This window comes from Pinus tabuliformis, chromosome 6 (genome assembly GCF_031772625.1).
Source record: "Pinus tabuliformis cultivar Carrire ecotype Pingquan chromosome 6, CPIR1, whole genome shotgun sequence".
NCBI classification, from domain to species: Eukaryota; Viridiplantae; Streptophyta; class Pinopsida; order Pinales; family Pinaceae; genus Pinus; species Pinus tabuliformis.
The window spans coordinates 660876053-660884814 of NC_142292.1; the positions used below are offsets into that span (position 1 = coordinate 660876053).

Here is an 8762-nt window from a genome sequence, read left to right on the forward strand (position 1 = left end):
AGAAATTGCGCAATTTTGGAGGGAAACCAGCCTTTCCTCCAGAAATTATGCAATCCTGTCTGGCAGCCCAATGGACTCTAGAATTGTGCAATTCTGCCAGTCAGACTTCATCAAGAAAATTGAGCAATTCTTCCCAACATGGTTGCTCAGCCTAGAATTTGCACAATCCTGGGCAGCAGTTAGCTACTTTGCCTAGAAATTGTGAATATCTTATGGGCAGCCAGCCAAGCTCCCTTCTAGAAATGCGCATTTTTTTCCTCCCAGCTGAGCAGACCGTTGCATGTGCAGTTGAGTTGATCGGTTCCCTTTGAGACCAAGCAAAATTGTTTTGCATGTATGGGTTTCTCCTCCCAAGGCATCCCTTGTCTTAGGGATCTATTTTTAACAGCTGGAGGTTACATGCAAAGATCATTTCAGAAACCTCCCACCAAGTGTCGCTTTCCCTAGATTTGTGGCATGCACGTTGCAACCTCGATTTTATCAAAAATCATCAACTGAACGCTGCAAAGCACATTCCTCAAATCGATCTAGTAGCTTTGACATCCCACATAGCATCTAGGAGTTGTCGGCACATTCATATCAACTGTTTTGGGGTAATCCCGCCTTCCATGTATTGTGTTGCATTTCTGGCACTTTTTGTGTTTCACTTCGTATGAATGCTTTCTTCTTGATTTCAGTGAGCACTTGTTGTCATTTAGATACATACTAGCTTGTACTTGCGTCATTTGATTTTTCTTTAACATCTCACTATTGTCGCATGTATGAAACTATTTTTCATGAATGGTCGTCAATTCGGTGACTTGCCTCACCCACATGCATGTTGTTCCATTTTCTGAATCTTTAATTCATTGTTTACATGCATGATCATTCAATTATGCTTACACTCAGTATCACCATGCATTCAAATTTGCATTCAATTTCAGTTGCCTGTCGGCAGGTCTAGGTAGCCTTGGCCTAGACTCTGCCTCACCAAGACAACATTGTGCAATCCTAAGAGGGAAGGCTCTTTCTTACTCTCAGGAAATGTGCATTTCTTCCTAGTGACTTTCCTCTAGTATTGCATTGCGCAATTCTGAGGGACAGTGACTGTTGGCCCAGAAAATTGCGCAATGCAGTCACTGAGCTTGCAACCATTTCCAATTGAGATTGTGCATTGCACAATTCCAGTAGTCAACAACCAGGTTGAACTGTGCATTGCTCAGTTACAACAATCAGCCAGCCTCCTCACAGCCCAGACTGTGCCTTACGTAGTCTTGGCAGTCAGTCTCCTGACCTCTCGACATAAATTGTGCAACCTTCATGATCAGTCACACAGGTATGTTACAAGTCAATTCTCAATTTCATTTTGTTTTTTGACTGATAGATTAATTTCCATGAGTGTTTCCATGTCTCCAGGTATCGCAGGTGTTCACTTGCCTCTCAACAGTACAGTGACAATGGTTTCCAGGAGAGAAGAGTCGAAGACACCATTCAGAGCACACTTGGGGATGTAATCGATCAAGTGTCTAGGGACTTGCCTACCCATGAAGACATCAAGTTGTTTGTAGACAAGGACATCAAGGTATGACGACAGTAGCATCACAATAAGCAACACCATGAAAAACAACTACAGGAAGCATACCGGATGCCACGAATGCAAGAGAAAGGTTATTGATGACACAGAGGTGGAACAAAGTTGCAAGCTCAAGCAGACCCACTTTTGGTGAAAGAAACTTTGGAGTCTTAGGCTTTGAGGTAATGAGGCGACATGAAGATCATGCAAAGGCAGAGAACAGAACATAGAAGGAGTTGCATGTGCTCAAGCAGCAACTCAAGGAAGAATAGGATCTGCATAGACAAGCGAATGAGTTGCAGCAGGAATAGGTACAGTAGGGGGCGCAACATGCACAGATGGATGAAACTGTGCCTGTACAAGTTATAGATTCATACCAGCAGCTGGCATGGAGTAGAAATGGTGAGTGGTGTTGTTGATCGCATGCAAGGGAATTCAATAGCATGCATGTCATTGTGCACACTCATGCGATCAACCCATTCAACACACTCACTGAGGCAAAGACAAGAAGCAAGTCCAACTGGAGCTGAACATGTAGTTGACAGTTGATGCACATGACCACCAACACACACTAGAAGATCAACATGGACACTATGCATCAGTGTGTTGCCAGTTTGGCCACACCCAAGAAGACCATGCACATGTTAGCAGATGAGTTGGATGGAGGAGCCACACCAATGCACCTAGATGCAATGGAGGCAAGAGTTCGCTTCAACAAGATGTCACCATGGAGCACATGCACACCATCATGGATGACCAAGCTTGGCATCAGCTCACCACCTTCACCATCACAAGCATGTCAAAGAGTTGGTCTCACCACAACAGACCGAGTGTCAGTGATGTCTTGCATGGCTTTCTCAAGTCATTTTGTCTCACATGGGCACATGTGCATCGTAATGTAACATATTGTCAAGTGGAAGTTCAAGTGTCGATAGTTGGACGTAACAACCATAGAGTAGATGAAGAGTCATGAGGGTAGATGAACTGTCACAAAGGGGAATGTCAAGGGTCACCCCGCCCTTTGCTATAAATAGAACTTCATAACTCATTGTAAAGGCTTTTGGTCAGCCAAGCTTCTGATAAGATGATCTTGGAGAGAGATTGGACAGTATTGTAAGGAGCCTTGGCTTCTCCACTCCATAGAGCTAGTATATCTCTTTGGAGGAGTAGGCGGTTGTGGCTGTAACGTTCTGTTGTCGGAACTAGTGGTTAGACATGGATGTATTGTATGACTGGAACTTCCACTTCTTAATATAACATAGCCAACATGTTTCATGCATATGTTGTATTGTATTCTATGCTATCTGGTTTACTCTAAATGATATATGTATTTGTTTTCTTATGCATGCATGTATGGACTATTCTGTGTATGTATGCATGAACCTTTCTAAAATGTGTTGTTGGTTTAACCATCACTTTGGATTGCTAGCTAACTTGCCTTCCATGTTGTGATTCATCTTTGCTCATGTGTTCCCTTCTCAACTCCGTGCTATTACAGGTTTCTAGGGGGCCCACTCATCTCAACCCCCATGTTTTTGAACCTTTCATGCACCTTCCTTGGCTTCTTGCAGCTGTCACACCCTTTCTACCAACATAGACATCTTACTTGCCTCTGTGTGAAATCACGGTCAAGGCATTACCGTACGATCCATTGTTGGGACTCTGACACCAAACGGTCTGAGTTCTAATTGGGAATTCTTACCGGGGAGATCCCCTCACATGTTGGCATGTCAAACACCGTCAACAAGGCCCCACTAGAACATCAGAAGAGTTCAAGTGGATAGTAAAGTGGGGAAGGCCAACCCGACATAACATAAGTTGGAAAACCCCAATGAGACTTCGGGCCATCGAACTTGCGAAGTAGTCACATGGGTTGTGTGGGGAAAGTCATCTTGACATGATGTAAGTGGGTGGATCCCAACAGAACTTCAAACCATCCGACTTATGGAAGATTCTGCAACCAAGAGCCTCAGTTCAACATGAGGTGGACTCGTGGACCCCCCACCTCGGTCATTTTTCATCACAAGTACATTAACATTATAAGAAACTCAATCCAAAATGGCGTCAATACCCTATAAACCCCAATGGGTGGTGGTGTGGCACAATGTGGGCCAAGCAAAGGGGCCACGTGGAGTTTTATTGAAGACATGGCCTCTTTTAATGGGCTAAAATTATAAGAGGCATAAATTTATATATGGGACTCAAATTGAGGTAAAATTTATATCACCAAAAAGCTCTCGATGAGTTGAACGTAATGGTGGTATTGGTTTTAGGATTTGAAGACTTTGAGAAAAGAGGTTGTTGTAACCCCATGTTCATAATAGACCTTGGAGATCAAGTTGAACAAGTAACACTCCCATAGCTTCAGATGGCTTAGCTACAACTCTTTTAGTTCTAACCCGTGATTTGAATATTGTTGTAATTTGTGGAAAATGTACTTGTAGCTCACTATTTAGGTTAACTTTGCAACTCACATTGTTGTGACTCTGCAATTAACATTACAATGCTTTGTTATGCAAATTTAGCTAATTACTCTATTTTCATATTCACCTTTTTCTTTACCTTTTTTTTCTATAAATTGCAATTATTTCCTTGGTGAGATTCTTTATAAATCAAAGTGGTTTGAATCTTTTACAACTAGTGATTTATTACACATTTATTATCCATTTCATTCTTGTGCATTCTTGTTACAAAATTCAAGGCCATTTAAAACACTTGATCAAGTCACCCTTTACTACCAATGTGTTTACTTTCCTACAAGTGTGTTTATTTTCATGCAAATGTGCTCTTTACTTTCCTGCAAGAGTGGTTTTGATTGCAAGTGTGGTGTGAATTTCTTTTGGTGAATTGTGAAAGCATCATAATATCTTTCCCTATGACATTCATTTAAAATACTACAACTATGATAGCAAAAAACATATTATATTGGCATATTTGATGCATGTTAGTTCAAAATTTCCATATGAATCTTGGATTGATAATTAAATGTACAAATATTCACTTGCCTACTAAGAAATTAGGAGGCAATTGAAAATCTTGTCACTTAGGTGTGGCACATATACCTTGGGAATAGATGCACCAAGATTGATATCATGTTTTTGAAATGGAACATTGATCATTGTTACCCATTAGCATGTGGGTAACCCCCAAAGGATATTTTTCCTCATTTTGATCCGAATTTTCGACCAACAAGCCCACTTTTATCCACAAATATCCAATCTTTGCTGCCTCTTAGCCACTCTCTGGTATGCGATTTATTTAATTTATCCATAACCAATGAATGTGGGTCTTCAAACATTAGCTATGTTGACCATTTTTACATCAAGTGCTTTCATTTAATGGTTTAAGGAATTCTAGTTTAGATCATGGTTTCATTTACATAATTGACTGCTTTTTACTATATCCTTGTTCCCCTGTTTTACCTTGGTGGTTATCACCCACCCCTAGTCTAGTGTGACCCTCCTTGCAGCCTTATCTTTTATTGTTTGGGAGGGACATGATTATGAGACATTGATTGATGTTGCATATCCATGGCAATCCATAATTACCACTTTCTACTCTTTGCCTTGTTCCATGTACCTTCTTTTGGTTGATTGATTTATGTTCACATTTATTGGTTCCTCGTACACCATGTGCTTGAGTAGGGGTTTAAAAACTTAACCCTAATAGGTTTATGCAACTAAAATAAAGATAAAATCCTATGCAGCCCCAATAGAAATAAAATGTTAAAAGGACAAAGACGGCTAGGACAATATATAAGTGCATGGACAAAAGCCTAGCATGAGCTCTACCCCCCTCATTATCCCTCAATTATTTCTTGGTTGTTCATGATCTATCTAAATGAAAGGAACTCTTAGATGTCCCAACCCCAACTAGAAAAGAACCACTACATCTTAAAGGGGTGATCAAATTATATAATGAAGCTTGTAACCCAAGCTATGCATGAAAAGGAAAATAAATTCATTGAAGAAAAAGGCACATTCAAGGGGTGGTAAAAGTAGACCGAGGAAAGGGGTAACTCAAGTCCCACAAATGCTCCCTCTTCATATTGTAATGCTCAAGGAAATTGGTTGCATAGATGATACACCACAGTGGAATCTTCCATGAAGTTAACCCCAAAGTATATCACAATTTTCAATTGCACCTTTTGTTTGTTGGTTGAACTAGGAACTATTCCTCCCCTTAAGGTTGGAAGCACCTAATAGGGCATGGTGATAACCCTATTATACATAAGTGGGGTAGCTTGTTTACAAGTCTTAAGCTAGAAGGACATTCAAAGATGAGGCTTGTGTGATGTATTTTGATGCTTTGTTGCATTAAATATGGTCCACTCTAACATATTTATGATTTGAGGTACCTTTGATGATGATCTCACTTGATTCCATGAGCTATGTTAGGTGCTTTCTCTAAGTTTGATTGATCATCCCTTGAGGGATATCAACATGCTTCTGTAGTAGAGAGGATGTCCAACCCACTCGTTGACTCCACCAAAGCATTTCCAAGTAGGTTTTTGCCACTTTTTAAGAGATGTTGGGCCATGTGATGATTTAATTGAATCAATGATGACATCCCCTTTGTCTAGCACCTTAGATGTTGCTCATTGGAGCTAGGATGTTGCCTCCATAGTTGATGTACCTTAAGACGCCCCCAAGCTAGTTTTGTACCCTCTTGATGGACACTTCCCTGTGGATGAGTGGATTTGATAATGATGAGGCAATGGGACCCTTTTAGAGAGGTTGATACACCATTTTGTATGATTATGTTGCCTCCTTTCCCTATGAAAACATCCTATTTTGGATTGGATATGTGACGTGTGCACCCTAGAGCATGATGTTTTGGATGAGGATGGACCACTTGATGATGAGGATGGATTCTTGATGATGGAGCACTTGCCCATGATGATGGAGGTAGCTTGTTGATCATGAGTACCTTTTGAGGTGCCCCTTATACCTTTTAATGAGAGAGATGCTCATTTAAAGCATGGCATCACCCTATTTAGCCCTTTACTCACATGTGTGGGTCATTTAGAGGCATTTATGTTATGTTTTTGAGTTGAGATGGCTATTTTTGAGGTAAGTGTGTGACCTTGTTAGTGCATTTCATTGATTATGTAGTTTGTGGGGCTCTCTATCCTATCTTTGGAGGGAATCAACTTACCTTAGCATTGTATAAATAAGGGAGTTGAATTCTTCTTTGGATCATCTTATCATGCATTCAGTATTCATTTCTTGACTTCTCATTTTACTAATGTGTAATGGAGGAGGACTAGTTGAGTGACTATGCCTAAGGTTTTCTCTTGGTGGATTGAGCTCTTCTCAAATCTTTTTCATGGTGAATATTCAATTATGCATGTAAAGTAAATTGGTTTTTTTATTTATTAGATGATTATCACGAGAATTTTGCTATTATTGTTAAATATGTTAATTTGGCAATTTTTTGTATGTCCTTTATTGAGATTGTCCTCATTTTCCACACATTTGAGGACGAAATTAGGTTAATTCTCCTCCCTTGAATTTATTGAGAACCAAGAACCCTAAAATAAACACTAGGGTAGGTAGGCTAATTTTCCCTAGTGTGTTGGAATTAGGATTTCCCCTTTAGAAGACCCTAGGTTTGGTTTGTATCCTTAACTCCATTACCCTAGATGGAGAAGGCATTAATCTTCATCCATCTTTTGTCTTGAATTTTATTTTTTTCTATTAAATTTGCAAAACCCTAGTTTATATAAATTTAAACTAATCTTTCATTTTATTGCGTTTATATTAAGTTTAAATTTCAACTAAAACATGTTTTGCTCATTGATGAATGTCCCAACTATTGGAATTGGTTTAAAGTGTGTTTGAGAGGCCTTAAATTGGATTTTCATGCACTTTTCCACAATTATTTAGGGTTGATGTCGTTGTTTAAATACAATTATCAGTGGATTTAATCATTGAGAAGTGTTGATTTTTATTTTCTATGTTGCTAATTTTCTAACCTTTCATTGAATATAATTTTCATGCAATTTGAAGGGTTAAGTTTATTGTTGTGGCAAAATATTGTTTGGTGTGCCAAACAATAGCTTTTGCCCTCATTGCAACCATATACCATTTTCCATGTGCTTTTTTTTATATACCTTATCATTCTCACTATAGTAATTGTAATTGCTTCAATAGTAAAAAATTTATGTTTCATAATTGTTTGGGAAGCATGACGCACCCTATTAATTTTTGGACTCGGCAGACGCCTGTTGATATTTATTTATTGTTTTTGTTCAGAGAATTTCTAACTGCCTTCCAAGCAAGAAACCAGTGTTCGACTCCTGGCACACACACCCCTGTTCAATTTTTATTCAGAAAATTTATAATTGCCTTCCAAGCAAATAGTCCCCGGCGGGTCGACTGACGCACCCCTGTTAATTTTTATTCGTTGTTTTTGTTCAGAGAATTTCTAATTTGTATTCGTTGTTTTTGTTCAGAGAATTTCTAATTGTCTTCCAAGCCACAGACTGGATTCGACTCCCTGCAGACGCATCCCTATACTAGTTTTTTATTAGAGGATTTCAACAGAGAAGATCTGATTGCCTTCAATCCTCTTATAAACGTACTTAGAGCACAACACATCCTGGCGGATGAGTTAAAATGGAATAGAAATATTCTATTTCCGTTGCCGGGATTTGAACCCGGGTCTCTCGGGTGAGAGCCGAGTATCCTAACCAACTAGACTACAACGGATATATTCCATTCACACCCTATATATATCTTTATCGCTTGGGCAACAGATCAAAACACCTAAAAGTGTCAATCGCGAAAAGAGTAGTAGTTATATGGAGATTTTAAAAGATCTTTTCCCGTATACACCAATTTTCCAATACCATCTACGAAATACTAAGGTGTGTTCATCCATTTTTCCAAATATTAATCAACAAATGAGTAATTAAGACTTTAATGTAAAATGAACAAATAAATAATCAAAATATCTTTAGACATTTGAATACTATTGAAGCCAAATACAAAAAGAAACATTGCCATGATATAAACAATTCAAATTAAATATATATATCTATATATATATATATATGCACGAATTACAAATTTAGAAATAGATATTAATGTCAATGCCATGCTTTTTTAAGAGTTTGTTTGATGTAGGTATGTTATCTAAGTAATACATTGTATTAATAACTAATATAGATTTATCTTAATTTAAATTTTATCTAATATATGGAGGG

The 8762-nt window shown here is 38.6% G+C and overlaps 1 non-coding gene across 1 annotated transcript; it reads right to left on the minus strand.

The window, feature by feature from the left end:
- Positions 1–8192: 8192 nt before the first annotated feature.
- On the minus strand, positions 8193–8265 carry TRNAE-CUC (transfer RNA glutamic acid (anticodon CUC)). The gene has a single exon. It is a non-coding gene; the product is annotated as a tRNA-Glu (tRNA).
- Between the last annotated feature and the right edge of the window lie 497 nt (positions 8266–8762).